The sequence below is a fragment of the Neomonachus schauinslandi genome, chromosome 4, assembly GCF_002201575.2.
Source record: "Neomonachus schauinslandi chromosome 4, ASM220157v2, whole genome shotgun sequence".
NCBI classification, from domain to species: Eukaryota; Metazoa; Chordata; class Mammalia; order Carnivora; family Phocidae; genus Neomonachus; species Neomonachus schauinslandi.
This window is the reverse complement of record NC_058406.1, coordinates 28,863,602-28,879,528: the sequence shown is the minus strand read 5'-3', so window position 1 is coordinate 28,879,528 and position 15,927 is coordinate 28,863,602. Positions and strand designations below refer to the sequence as shown.

Genomic DNA, 15,927 nt, shown 5'->3' with positions numbered 1-15,927 from the left:
AGTGAGGAGGTTGAACTACATGGTATCTGACTTCTGTTTACTCCATAAGCCCAGAATGGGGACCCCGTGGAGGGGCAGGAGACGGAGAAGAGGGGAAGCGTGTGGCTGACCTGGGCAGGGCTGAGAGGAGAGGAGCAGCGCCCAGTGGCTCCAGACTGCTGGCTTCAAGGGTGGGAAGAGGGCAAGAGTGTGCGTGTGCGTGTGCATGTGTGAGCACACACGTGCCCACGTGTGCATACATGTGCGCCTGGCGGGGGTGAGGCTGGCTTTGGAAGCCTGAGTGCACGGTGTTGGCAGTACTTCCGCTATATGAATAGCGCCCCAGCCGTGAGGCAGTCCTGGGCCCTGGGCACAAAGGTGAATGCTGCCTGGGGAACGCTAGAAGGTGCTGGGATCTCTGCAGTGTTGCCATGGAACCCCAGGAGAAGAGCAGGCTGGGAAATGACTGCTGGGTGCAGCTCCATCTCGAAGGAGCCCGCATCACGCCTTTGGCAGAATATCAGGTGGGAGTCTTGGTACACAATGAGCCATTGTTCTGTTTCCAAGGTTTTATGAATCATTTTGCCGCCGATCTTAAAAAAATAATAATATACAAGCCTCAGAGGAGGAAGCCTTCAGCTTATTTTCTCAGAGAGAGGGACACGAACTTGGGGAGAATTCTTCCCCGCGTCTCGCCTGCACAGATACTTGATCTTCCCACAACTGTCAGAAAAGCCTCTTTGAAGTCTGTGATACCGCCTGTAGCGCAGGCCACCTCAGTGCTGAGCCTCAGCCTGGGAAGGAAAACCTGGATTCTGAGCAAGGAGGGAACAGAAAAGTACCCAGACCCGGGGACTGCCAGGGAAGATGGACGCCAAGCTGCTCAAGCTAAGGCAAGGCGGTTGCTGTGTGACCCAGGCAGGCCCCGCGTGGGCCGGTACCCTCAGGAAGTCCAGCTCGGCAGGACCAGCCCCTGCAGGAGAACCCTTTAGGCCTCCCTGGGGTACCGGCATTTGCCTTAAGGTAATAAAGCTCTCCCTAGGTTTGCCATGACCTCATTTCCAAGAACACACATGCAACTCATGGCTAAGCGGAGCTCCCGGCTTTATTCTTCACTCATCTGCCTTCTGGCCCACTTGTCCTCCTGGTCTGTCTGCTGGCCTACTGGCTGAAGCTTCTCCCGGAAAGCCAACTACAGAAGAGCACAGGAGGAAAGCCTTGGACTCCAGCTACCAAAGGCTCACTGGCTGTGCCGCTTAAGGCATCCCCTGCTCCCAAGCAGAAGCTGGAGTGCTGGGTCCCTCTCGGGGCACCTACCCTGCCTGCTCTACAGCACTCTCGGCAACTTGCTGATCCAACTGCCAAGGGCTGGAATCCAGACAGTGCTCTGTGATGCCCGTTCACAAGCTGGTCTCTCTCAGTTTTGTTTGTCCAAACGGGAAATGGGGGGTTGGGGACTTGTCTAGAGCTCATGTGACTCTGCCGCCATCATCAGTGTGGATCCCCGTCTCCAGCTTCCCCAGAAACAGCTGCATTCCTTCACCTGGTCCGATTCTTGACCTTGACATGCACCAGCTTTTGTTTCCCTTGCCGCCCTGGACTCAAGCCCCATCTCGGTTTCCCCCCTCTCCCCATAGCCCCGACTCTGAAACACCTTCCAGCCACAGCCCATGCCCTCCTTGCCTCCCGGACCTCCGTCCTCGCCTCCTCCTACGGCCTGGCTCCTTCGTGCAGATGGCTCCAGTACTGGTTATTATTTAAGCGAGCTGCTTCTGGTTCACATGTTAATTAAAACCCGCTGTCCAAAATCTCTTGGTACAATTTGCAGTGTAATCTGTAGCCTCTAGTGCATCATTGTATCTCTATTAAAAGGGATTCTCTGTAATGATGCGGGGATTTAATTAGTTTCTTTGCCAATGTTGTAAAACACAGTGATAAACGAGCCAACAGGTCCGCGGATCATTATTCTCCTCAAGATGAGCTTATTAGCTGATTATGAATCATTAACAAAGTCTACACGGGATTTTCTTATCTAATTCAACACAATTTTTAACATTCAATGCTCAACATCCATTTCTCTCCACCAGCAACATTGGGTGGTGATTGCAATCTGTATGCATGGCTTCCTATTCTCCGCTGGGGTTTTCCCCTTCTTCATATTTCATTTTAGATACACTGAGGGGGACAACTCAATATATGGTCCTCAATATTTAGATATATGTTATGGTCTCCAATATTTAGATATGTATCGGAGACAATACGGTGAGGAACTCGGGGTCCCATTTTACGGAGGGGAAACAGCCACCATGAATGGGGCCTGAGAGTGTGTTTTGGCTTTGGAAAATAGTAGGGTCTTCAGAGTGCTCTCTGGGCACTCTTCTCACTCTGTACTCTCTGCCTGGACAAATACAGGGACCAAATGGGGCTGTACAAGTTCCTATGTGCATGGGTGTGTGTGCTCTGTGTAGTCACATGTATGTGTCCATGGCCTGGGGATAGCGCTTACTTGTTCAGTATGCATCATGTGCATTCGTGTGTGTGTGTGTGTGTGCACGTGCGCACGTTTGTGCACACAAGTACATGCACATAGAGGGAAGCTTAAGGAAAGAGAAATTCTGGACAGGCTTTCAGACTGATGTTTTTCAACCACTCTGTGACACGTCAGTATCCCCCAAAAGTTTCAGAAGGGCCCTCCCTAGCTTTCCAGCTTGGGGTCATTCCTTTTCGGTCAGCACATATATGGATCCCTGATAGGGTTGGGCACAGTGCTTGGCAAGGGTAGCCCTGCAACAGCCCTGTGAGGTAGGCCTGAATCCAGTATAATTGGTGTCCTTGTAGGAAAAGGACATTTGGACATTGACACACAGTGAGAGACCATGTGAGGACACAGGGAGAGGTGGCCATCTACAAGCTGAGAAGAGAAGCCTCAGAAGAAACCAACCCTGCCAACACTTTGATCTCAGACTTCTGGCCTCCTGAATTGTGAGAAAATTCGTTTCTGTTGTTCAAGCCATACAGTCTGTGGTACTTCATATAGCAGCCCTAGCAAACCAGTACAGGGAACAAACTCTCACGGAGGATGATTCTTCATCCAGCTTGTGAGTGCAGTGTCCAAGGGAGGGCAATACACAGGCACGCACTTCAGGCCACAGTCCATACCCAAACAGGTCCAACCCGGCCAGGGAGGCAAAGTAGCGGACAGCTAGGTGATAAAAAATGCTCTAGATGAGGTATAGGGATTCCAAGTAATTCATCCGTTCATCCTTCATGAGCCCAGTGAGGAAGGGAGGGGTGCTGAAAAGAACTTAGGGTCCAGGGGCCCAGCCAAGTCGGTGAGGTGTTAGGCATCTCCAGTCCCGGCAGGGATACAAAGTTCTGGACAAGGACGCAAAGGTAGAATCTTGGCCATGCCAACAGAACCAGTGTGGCAGCAGATAGAAAAATTCCTTGCAGAGCTTTCCACAAGCCCACAGGAGCAAAGTAGGTATTCCGCAAAGATTCGTGGAATGACTGAGCATCAGATAACTCCCATTTCTGTATCAATTAGCACTGCTCTGTAACAAGGTATCCTACAACTTAGTGTTCTAAAACAACCGCCCTTTCATATTACTCATAAGCCTATAGGTCCAGTTAAGCTTTCTGTTGATTTGAGTCTGCTTTCTACCAATCTGGGCCAGGCTTAACTAATCTCAGCTGGGCTTGCTCATGTATCTACTGTGAACTGGAAGTGAGCTGGGGGCTGGATGGTCTAGGATGGCCTCTCCCCCATGTGTCCCTCACATCCCTCCATGAGGGTAGCCCAAGTATCGTCTCAGGTCAACAGCAGGGGTCAAGACAGGATACAAGAGAAACCAGGACAAGAGAGAGCTAGCCTTGGATAAGGTTCCAAAAGAAAACTAGTCTGGTTATCACAGGGAAGGCAGAGACACAAGAGAAGATGTGGAAATCTACAAGTACTTTTCTAGCTTCTGCCCCTATGACATTTGCAAACATCACATTAGCCCTAGCAAGTCATGTGGCCAAGCCCAGAATCAGGGTAGGAGGGGACTACAAAGTTACAGGGCAAAGAGGTTAGATACAGAAAGATCATTACTAGGGGCCATTGGTGTCATTAACCCACTACCATGAGTGAATCAACAAATGTTTGAGGCAGAAGTCAATGGAGCAAAACTAAATCCAGACTCACTTGCTGGTGGGGTGAAGTCACTTATTCTTCCCTGTCCTTGATCAGGACTGGCTTAAATGCTGTAAGAGCTGAGCCTGACCCTCTGTAGCTCCACAATGAAGGGATAATAACTTCCACTGGATGGTCCCTGAGGCTACACCTGGCCCCACTCAATATGATTGGAGTGCTACTAAATGTTGCATGGGAATCTGAAAATAGTAGGGTCTTCAGAGTGCTCTCTGGGCACTCTTCTCACTCTGTACTCTCTGCCTGGACAATCACATCCCCTTCCACCCCACTCAACATCTCAACCTTTTCTCCTGCCCTGACACAACTGAAGACCATGTCTTGATCCCTGGCCTAGCTCCTGCACTTAGAAGGGTAATTAATACAAACTGAACATATAATAAATTATTGTTTAATAAATGAATGAAACCCAAATGAGATGCATAGGATTAATTTATGTACCACAGGGGAATTTTCCAAGCTGCTCCCCAGGTTCCCAATGAACACTTCTAGAATTATTGATTAAAATTTAGATATCGATCTGCTTTTCAAATTTCCCATTACTATATTGTAAAGGGTAGTATTCACTGTGACCTGCTTACATTCATGATGACCTTTAACTGTGGTATTTAACCTAAGAAAAAGGGGGAGGATGGCATCTTGGTCTTCAAATATTTCAAGGGATTTTTGAAGGCATTTTTGAACGGGTGTCTTCAGAGGACACACTAGGACCAGAGGAAGATTTTGGCTCAATAGAACATCTTCCTCATGGACAAAAAGAGTATAATGCGGTAAGCTCCAGAATTGACAAAGAGACAAAGAGAAAATTCATGGGAAATAATGCTTAAGAATATTCCAAGAACACTACATCAAAAACTAATGATGTACTATATGGTGACTAACATAACATAATAAAATTAAAAAAAAAAAAAAAGAATATTCCAAGAACATAGAATAAACATGATTTGAGTAAATGGATTTGTAGAGACATGGAGAATGGATTGACAAGCTAATATTAGTCTAAAGGCACTTCATAAAAGGAGAATGAAGAAAATGATAGAAATGGAACATTTGAAAACATTGGAACTGAAAAATTTTCAGAATTAAAGAATATATAATTCATTATATAATAAATAGATCAATGATGATAATTCTACACACAGAGACATATTATAGAAAGTGTGTAAAATATCAAGGAAAAAATTAAATCTTTAAAACTACCAAAAGATAGATAATTTACAAAGAAATGATACCTGGAAAGAGAGCAAAATTCTCAGCAGCAGTAATATGCAGCAAAAAGACAGTAAAGTAGTAGTTGTAAAATGCTGAAGGAAAATAGCTGGCAATCTTGAATTTTATACCCAGATAAATGATCATTCAAAGTGAAAGGGGGAAAAAAAGCCTTTTTCAGACATACAAAGACTATAAGTTTCCCAACTCATTAAAGAACTCTTAGAGACTTGAAGTTTCATCTCCAACACATAAAGCCATAATTCTCATCCTTTCAACAACAATAAAAGCTGAACAAATTGAAAATTGTGACTTTTCTTGGATCCATTAAGGAATTAAGGGCAAAGTGCAAACCACTACCTTGAAATCTGGAAAGACAGGTTAATACGAAGAATCACAGCCCAGATCAACTCACCTTGAGCAAAAGCTGCTAGAGCCATAGATGGGAGGTAAACTTAAACAGTAATTTTAATGAATTGCTGGAGATGGAGTATAAATCAGTGTAAGTGAGAAGCTCTTCAGAGCTGCAGTCACAGGGCATCTTGCACTTCTGTGGGTCTTACCTCCAGGAACCCCACCAAGTTGTCATGATGAAGAGTCAAAACAACAATCCCATGTCTTTGGCAAGGGGAAGGGAACAGTAATCATTTTGAAATAATGTCCAGAGCATTCTCCTTAACAAAGGCCTATCTGTCAATGGCAAAGTGCTTTATTTGATGTGGGGGAAGGGAATTTATCCAACTCGAGCCCTCTCTAGTCTTTCTGTCTCACCAAAGGAATCCAAGCACATAAGAATCATTTGTGAAGGTCACAGCTCAGGTATACAAGCTCACTAAAGACTAAGACTTATTCACAGGATTATAGATGTCCTCTCCTCTCCCACACCTTACCACCACAATAGAGCTCCAGTATGTTAACAGTGGATTACAGGTGAAACAGCTAAAAGACCCAGACTCTATTTAAGAGAATTTCTAGGGAAACCCAAAAATAAAAGATAATTTAAAAAACAAGGATACTAGAGGAAATTAAAGCTTTTGAAACCTACAGCTACAACAAACATTAAACACAGCTCAACTCCTAGCCATGTTAACATAAAACTTCACACTAAAGGCCTATTTACCTCAGTTCAGTTCATATTACCTAATACATCATGTTCTGCTTTCAACAAAAAATTACAAGGCATGATAAAAGTAAGAAAAAAAATATGTATGATTTGAATAGACAAAGCAATCATCAGAACCGGACTCATATATGGCAGAAATTTTGGAATTATCACACTGAGAATTTAAAATAACTATGATTAATACATTAAAGACCCAATGGAAAAAGTAGACACTCTGCAAAAGCAGATGGGCAATGAAAGCAGAGACAGAAAATCTATGAAAGAATTTAAAAAATACTATAAATAAATTAATTAATTAATAATAAATAAAGTTGTAACTTCATAATCACCAAAACTTGGAAGCAACCAAGGTGTTCTTCAGTAGATGACTGGATAAACTGGTTCCTCCAGACAATGGAATATTATTATTCAGTACTAAAAATAAATAAATAAATAAGCTATCAAGTCAAAAACCAACACAGAGGAATCTTGAATCACTTTACTAAGTGAAAGAATCCAACTGAAAAGGCTGCATACCATATGATACTATATGATTCCAACTACATGACATTCTGGAACAGGCAAAACTGTGGAGACAATAAAAAGATCAGTGATTGCTAGAGATTGTGGGGAGGTGGTGAATAAAGGGAACACAGAGGATTTTTAGGGCAGTGAAAAATAGTCTGTATGATATAATAATGATGGACACATGTCATTATACATTTATCTAAACCTACAGAATGTGCAACACCAAGAGTGAACCTTAATGTAAAGTCCAGACTTTGGGTGATTATGATGTGTTAATGTAGGTTCATCAATTATAACAAATGTCCCACTCTGGTGGAAGATGTTGATAGTAGGAGAGGTTGTGAATGTGTGCAAGCAGGAGGTATATGAGAAATCTCTGTATTTTCCTCTTAATTTTGCTGTGAACATAAAATCTCTCTTAAAAAATAGTATTTTTAAAAAATATATTTATTTATTTTTAGAGAGAGAGCATGTGAGCAAGTGTGCGGGGGCGGGGGGGGGTTGGCACAGAGGGAATCTCCAGGAGACTCCACCCAGAGCATGGAGCCCTAGCAGGGCTCGATCCCACAACCCATGAGATCATGACCTGAGCCAAAAACCAAGAGCCAGACACTCAACTGACTAAGCCACCTGGGCGCCCCTTAAAGAAAATCTTAAAAATTTTGTAACAGAAATAAAGAATGTCTTTCATGGGCTCATCAGTAGAAAGGACATGGCCAAGCTAAAAATCATTGAAACTGAAAATATGTCATTTCCCAAACTGAAATGCAAGGGGGGGGGGGGAAGAATGAGAAAATAGAACAAAATATCCAATAACTGTGGAACAATTTTAAAAGGTGTAACAAATGTATAATTAGAATACCAGAAGAGAAGGAGAAGAAAGAGGAGACAGAGCAGAAGAAATATTTGAAGGAGTAATGGCCAGGGAATTTTCAAAAAATGATGACAGACACCAAAACACAGATCCAGAAGCTTAGAGAACACCAAGTAAGATAAATACTAAAAAATCTATTCCTAAGCATATCATATTCAAACTGTACAAAACCAAAGACAAAGAGAAAATCTTGAAAGCAACAGAGGGAAAAAAAAACACTTTACCTATAGAAGAACAAGGATAAGAACTACATTAGACTTCTCATCAGAGACCATGAAGGCTTGGGGCACCTGGCTGGCTCAATCAGTGAAGCATGTAACTCTTGATCTTGGGGTTGTGAGTTTGAGCCCCACATTGGGTGTAGAGATTACTTTAAAAAAATAAAATCTTTAAAAAAAAAAACAAAACTAAAAAACAAGAAACCATGCAAGCTAAAAGAGAGTGGAGGGAAATATTTAAACTGTTGAAAGAGGGGCGCCTGGGTGGCTCAATCAATTGAGCATCTGACTCTTGATTTTGGCTCAGGTCATGACCTCAGGGTTGTGATATCAAACCCCACATTGGGCTCTGCACTGAGCATGGAGCCTGCTTAGGATTCTCTCTCTCCCTCTTTCTCTGCCCCTCCCTACCCCCACTTGCACACTCTCTCTCAAAAAAATAAATAAATAAAAAACTGTTGAAAGAAAAAAAACCATTGACCTAGAATTCAATATCCAATGAAATTATCCTTCAAAAGTGAAGAAGAAATAGACTTTCTCAGACAAACAAAACCTCAGAGAATTCATCACCAATATACCTGCTCTGCAAGAGATGTTTAAAGAAGGTCTTCAGGGAGAGGGAAAATTACATAGGTAAGAAATTTGGATCTATACAGGAAAAGAAAGATCATCAGAGAAGGAATAAATGAAGGTAAAATAAAATACTTTGTTTTTTATTATTAACTGAGCCAATAGATTATCGTTTGCTCCAAGTAATAATAGTAACAATGTATTAGGTGATTATAGTACATGGATAAGTGAAATAAATGGCAGTGATGTAACAAAAGACAGGAGGAAGGAATTGGTAATACTCTATTACAAAGGTAACTGTACTACCCATAAGGCAATATAGTGTTATTTGAGAGTACATGTAGGCAAGTTATAAACGTATATTGCAAACTCTAAGGAAAACAGTAAGAAATCTTTTACAAGAAATATAATTGAGTTTGTTTTTCTTTTCTTCTTAGCAATCAGCGGACCACTTGCACTCTTCTTTTCCTTCACTGTCCCCCAGTTCCTGGATCAGCCGATGCCAGGGGTTTTGGAGACTTGAAAAGCCCCGCCAGCCTCCAGGTGTTCAACGACTACCTGGCAGACAAGAGCTACATCAAGGGGTGTATGCCATCATAAGCAGACCAGCAGTATTTGAAGCAGTCTCCGGCCCCACACCCACTGACTGGTATCATGCCCTATGTAGATATAAGCACATCAAGTCTTAAGAAAAGGAAAAGGCCAGCCTTCCAGGAGTGAAGAAAGCTTTGGGCAAGTATGGCCCTGCTAATGTGGAAGACACCACAGGAAATGGAGCTACAGATAGTAAAGATGATAATGACATTGATCTCTTTGGATCTGAGGGGGAAGAGGAAAGTGAAGAAGCCAAGAGGCTAAGAGAAGAATGCCTTGCACAGTATGAGTCAAAGAAAGTCAGAAAACCTGCACTTGTTGCCAGATCTTCCACCTTACTGGATATGAAACCTTGGGATGAGACAGATATGGCAAAACTAGAGGAGTGCATCAGGAACATTCAAGCAGACACCTTGGTCTGGGGCTCTCCTACACTAGTTCCAGTGGAGTATGGAATTAAAGAACTTTAAGTACAGTGTGTAGTGGAAGGCAATAAAGTTGGAATAGATATGCTGGAGGAGTGGATCACTGCTTTTGAGGACTATGTGCAGTCCATGGACATGGTTACTTTTCACAAGATCTAAAATCCATTGTAGATCAATGCCATTAAATAAAAGCTGAAAGACAAAAAAAAGAAAGAAAGAAAGAAAAGAAAAGGAAAAAATATATGATTGATATGCTAAGAGACAAAATAAGATCATATAAAATGCTCAATTAAAACAGAAGGATGGGGGTGCCTGGGTGGCTCAATCAGTTAAGTGTCTGTTTTCGGCTCAGGTCATGATCCTGGAGTCCTGGGATCGAGCCCCATGTTGAGCCCACATCCAGCCCTGCATCGGGCTCCCTCCTCAGCAGAGAGTCTGCTTCTCTCTTTCCCTCTGCCCCTCCCACGCTTGTGCTCTCTCCCTCTCATAAATAAATTAAATCTTAAAAAAAAAAAAAAAAAAACCAGAAAGATGTTAACAGTACTTAACGTGTATGCACCTAATAATAGCACATCAAAATATGTGAGACAAGAACGAATAGAACTGCAAGGACAATAGACAAATCCATTATTATAGCTGGAGGTTTCAACACCCCTCTTTTAGTAACTGACAGATCAAGCAGGCAAAATATCAGTAAGGACACAGTGGAACTCAACAGCATCATCAGTCAGCTGGGAATAACTGACTTCTATCAACTACTTCATCTGACAATAACAGAACACACACTTCTCAGGCTCACATGGAACATTCACCAAGACAGACCACATGCTTGGCCATAAAACACAACTTAACAAATTCAAAAGAATAGAAATTATACAATGTCTGCTCTCAATACAACAATGGAATTAAACAAAAAATCAATCACAGAAAGATAGGTAGAAAATCTCAAAATACTTGAAAATTAAACAATACACTTCTTCATAACACATGGATTAAAAAAAAGAAATCTCAAGATAAATTTTAAAATATTTTGAGCAAATGAAGGTATAAATTATCAAAAATTATGGGATGCAGTGAAAGTATTGCATAGAAGGAAATTTATAGCATTGAATACATATATTAGGAAAGAAGAAAGATCTAAACATCAACAGTCTAAGCTTCCACCTTAGAAAATTAGAGAAAGAAAGAAATTGAAGCCTAAAGCAAGCATAAGGAAAGAAGTAATAATTAGAGCAAAAATCAGTGAAATTGAAAGCAGGAGAAGAAAGAAAATCAACCAAACCAAAAGCTGGTTCTTTGAAACTGATAACACTTGACATACAAATCTGACAGGAAGAAATAAAATTGCTGCTTTTGCAGCTAACATGGAGATATATATTTTTTCCCTAAATACTCCACCAAAATAAACTATTAAAACTAATGAATAAATTTAGTGAAGTTGCAGGATAGAAAATAAGCAAACAATTAGTTATATGTCTATACACAAACAACAAACTATCCAAAAAATGAAGAAAACATTCCCTTTTACAATAGCATCAAAAAGAACAAAATACTTAGGAATAAACTTAACCAGAGAAGTGAAAGATCTGTACATTGAAAACTATAAAACATTGATGAAGGAAACTGAGGACAAATAAAAAAATATCCATGTTCAGATTCAAATAATTAATATTTTTTAAATATCCATTCTAGCCAAAGCAAGCTATAGATTTAATGCAATTCCTACCAAAATTCAAAAGGTATTTTTCACAGAAATAGAAAAAAAAATCCTAAAATTATGAAATCATGAAAGACCCTGAATAGCTAAAGCAATCTTGAGTAAGATGAACAAAATGCTGGACATATTACTCTTCCTGATTTCAAATTATATTACAAAGTGATAGTAATCTAAACAGTATGGTACCAGCATGAAAACAGACACGTAGACCAGTGGAACAGAATAGAAAGCCCCCAAATAAACCCAGTCATATATGGCCATCTAATTTTCAACAAAGGCACCAAGAACACACAATGGGGAAATGATAGTCTCTTCAATAAATGGTGCTGGGAAAACTGGACATATACCTGAAAAAAAAACCTAATAGAACTTTTATCTTACACCATACACAAAATCAACTCAAAATGGATTAAAGTTTTAAACACAAGACCCAAAATCATAAAATTCCTAGAAGAAAACAGGAAAATAGTCAGATAGACATTGGTCTTGGGAATGATTTTTTGGATTTGACACCAAAGCACATGCAACAAAATTAAATAAGTGGGACTATGTCAAAATAAAAAGTTTCTGCACAGCAAAAAAAGGAAACTAACAAAATGAAAAGACACCTATGGAATTGGAGAAAATATTTGCAGACCATGTATCTGATAAGGGGTTAATATCCAAAATATATGAGGGACACATACAACTCAACAGAAAATATAAATAAATTACCCAATTTAAAAAATGGACGAAGGACCTGAACAGACATTTTTTCCAGAGAAGACATACAAATGGCCAAAAGGTCTATGAAAAGGTGTTCAACATCACTAATCATCAGGGAAATGGAAATCAAACCCACAATGAGATATTACCTTACATCTGTTAGGATGTCTATTATCAAAAAATCAGAAGATAACAGGTGTTGGTGAGGATGTGGAGAAAAGGGAACCCTCATGCACTGTTGGTGGAAATGTAAATTAGTACAGCCATTATGGAAAAGAGTATGGAAGTTCTTCAAAAAATTAAAAATAGAACTACCATATGATCCAGCAATCCCATTTCTGGGTATAAATCCAAAAGAAATAAAATCACTATTTCAGAGAGATAGCTACACTACTGTGTTCATTGTAGCATTATTCACAGTAGCCGAGATATGAAAACAACCTAAGTGCTCATCAACAGATGAATGGATAAAGAAAGTGTGGCATATATATATATATATATATAATGGAATATTATTTGCCCTTTAAAAAGAAGGAAATCCTGCCATTTGCAACAACATGGATGAAGCTGAAGGACATTTTGCTAAGTGAAGCTAGACACAGAAAGACAAATACTGTATGATCCCACTTATATGTGGAATCTTAAAAAAAAAAAAGTTTAACTCATAGTAACAAAGAATAGAATGGTGATTAGACACCACAGGCTGGGGAGTGGAGCAAAGGGGAGATGTTGTTAAAGGGTAAAAACATTCAGTTAGCAGATGAATAATTGCTGGAGACCTAACGTACAGCATGGTGACTATAGTTAATAATATCATACTGTACCCTTGAAATTTGCTAAGAGAGTAGATCACAAGTGTTCTCACCACCACCACACACACAAAAAGGTAACTATGTGAGGTGATGGATATATTAGTCAGCTTCATTGTACTAATCATTTCATAATGTATACATATATCAAAACATCATGTTGTGCCTCTTAAGTATATGCAATTTTTACTTGTCAACCATACCTCAATGGAGATGGAAATATATTTAACTTAAAACTTAGTGTTTTCAGAAAAATTGAAATATGAATGGCTTATAAATATATTAATATATGCTCACATATGATTAAGAAACACAAACTAACTTAACTTAATGGCAAAAAATTGAACATTTTCCCCCAACATTGGGAAAAAGGCAAATATGTTCCTTCTCACCATTTGTACTGGAAGTCCTCACAAATACAGTAAGACAAAAAAAGGAACTAAAAGGTATACGAATTTGGAAAGAAGAAAGAAAACTGTTTTTGCAGGTGAAATGATTGTCTAGGTGTAAAGTTCCAAAGAACCAACCAAAAAACACCTGGAACTAATAAGTAATTATGACAAGTTTGCAGGATATAAGCTAATATACAAAAGTCAATGGCTTCTTTATATACTAACAATTCATAATTGGAATTTGAAATTTAAAACACAACATCATTTATAATAGTATGAAAAAATGAAATACTTAGACATAAGCCTAACAAAATATGTACAGGATCTACATAAGAAAAACTACAAAATCGTGATGAAAGAAATCAAACAAGATCTAAACAAATGGAGAGATATTCCATGTTCATGGATAGCAAGACTCCAAATCATTAAGATGTCATTTCTTCCCAACTTGATGTATGGTTGCATCAAAATTCATAAAGCTAGTTTATGGATATCAACAAAATGAGTCTAACGTTTACATAGAAAGGCAAAAAACCCAGAACAGTCAACAAATGAAGAAGAACAACATTTTGGGACTGATAATACCCGATTTCAAAACTTACTATAAATCTACACTAATTAAGACAGGTAGTATTAAAAAGGGGGAAGAATAGAAGAGACACAGAGATCAAGGGAATAAAGAGAAGAGCCCAAAAATAAACCCACACAAATATAACCAACTAATCTTTGACAAAGGGAGCAAAGGCATTTTAATGGAGAAAGGATAGTTTTTTCAATAAACAGTGCTAGAACAAATGGATTTCCAAATTTAAAAAAAAAAATCTTGATTCAGATCTTACATTTTTCAGAAAAATTAACTCAAAATGAATCACAGACCTAAATATAAAATGTAATTCTATAAAATTTCTAGAGGGAAACATAGGTCTCTGTGAAAAACCACATCTATCTGACACTGGATTTGACAATGGGATTTTAGATACCACACCAAAAGCATGATCCACAAAAGAAAAATTAATCTATTGAATTTTAGTAAAATTAAAGTGTTCTACTCTGTGAAAGACACTGTAAAGAAAATCAAAAGACAAGCCACAGACTGGGAGAAAATATTTGCAACACATATATCAACAGATCCAAAATATATGAAGAACTCTTAAAACTTAACAATTAGAAAACAAACAACCTAATTTAAAAATGGGCAACAGATCTGAACAGACACCTCACCAAAGATGACATACAAATGGCAAATAAGCATACAAAAATATGTTTAGCATATTTATCTTCAGAGAATTGCAAATTAAAACAATGAGATACCACTATACACGTTTTAGGGGGAAAAAGTCAAATCTGAAATATCAAATGCTGGGGAGGATGTGGAGTGACAGAAACTCTCATCCATTGATGGTAGAAATGTCAAATGGTATAGTCACTTTGGAAGACAGTTTGGCAGTCTGTTACAAAGCTAAACATAGCCTTCCTATACAATCCAGCAAGCACACTCCTAGGTATTTACCCAATTGATCTGAAAATTTATGTTCATGCAAAGACCTGCATGTGAATGTTACGGCAGTTTTATTCAAAACCTTCAAAAACTGGAAGCAACCAAGATGTCCCTCAATAGGTGAATGGATAAACAAACTGTGGCACATCCATACAATAGAATAGTATTTAGGGTAAAAAAGAAATGGGCAATCAAGCCACAAAAAGACTGGGAGGAAACTTAAATACACACAACTGAAAGTAGACAGTATGAAAAGGCTACATATTGTGTGATTTCAATTCTGTGACAATCTGGAAAAGGCAAAATACTGAAATAATAAAATGATCAGTGGTTGCCAGGGGCTTGGGAGTAGGGGCAAGCAATGAATCGATGGAGCACAGGGGCTATTTCAGAGCAGTGAAACTATACGGTGTATAATGAATACATAGCAACATGGATTTGTCAAACCTTTACAGCACGATGAATGAAACCTAATGCATGCAAATTTTTTTAAAAATTCAATTATTAAAGGGCACCTGCCTGGCTCATTTGGTTAAGCATTAGACTCTTGATTTTGGCTCAGGTCATGATCTCAGGGTCATAAGATCGAGCCACGCATCAAGCTCCACACTGGGACGTGGAGCCTGCTCGAGATTCTCTCTCCCTCTCCCTCTGCCCCTCCGCCTTCTAAAAAAATTCAATTATTAAGTCAGGGATCCCAGAAAGGAATGCAAACTATGACAAGAGGTACTAACAGTATTATAAATGTATGAAATCACCTCAAGGAAAAGGCTAAGGGAACAAGGTGTGGACTGAAGTCACTTTGGGAATCAGTTGAATCTCTGTCAATATAAAGAAATGACTGAATAAATTAATAAATAATTGAGAAATCTTCCACGCAGAAGAATTCCAAATAGTTCGTATAGGTACTCTGCCCTCAAGAAAGGGGAGCATAATTCCCCACTCCGTAGGTGTGAGCTGTGCATAGTGACTTCTTTCCGAAGTATGTAATAGAGAAGGGGTGTGATCAGGGGAAGAATACATTTCACAGTGGAGAAACCTGACGAACACTAGCTCAGCCAGGTGATCAAGGCCAACATCGACAATCATAAATCATGTTGATAGTAGGTTATGTA

General features: G+C 39.5%; 1 pseudogene; it reads left to right on the top strand.

Moving 5' to 3' along the window:
- The first annotated feature begins 3,386 nt into the window (after window positions 1-3,386).
- LOC110575418 lies at window positions 3,387-9,850 on the top strand (annotated as a pseudogene).
- Window positions 9,851-15,927: the final 6,077 nt, after the last annotated feature.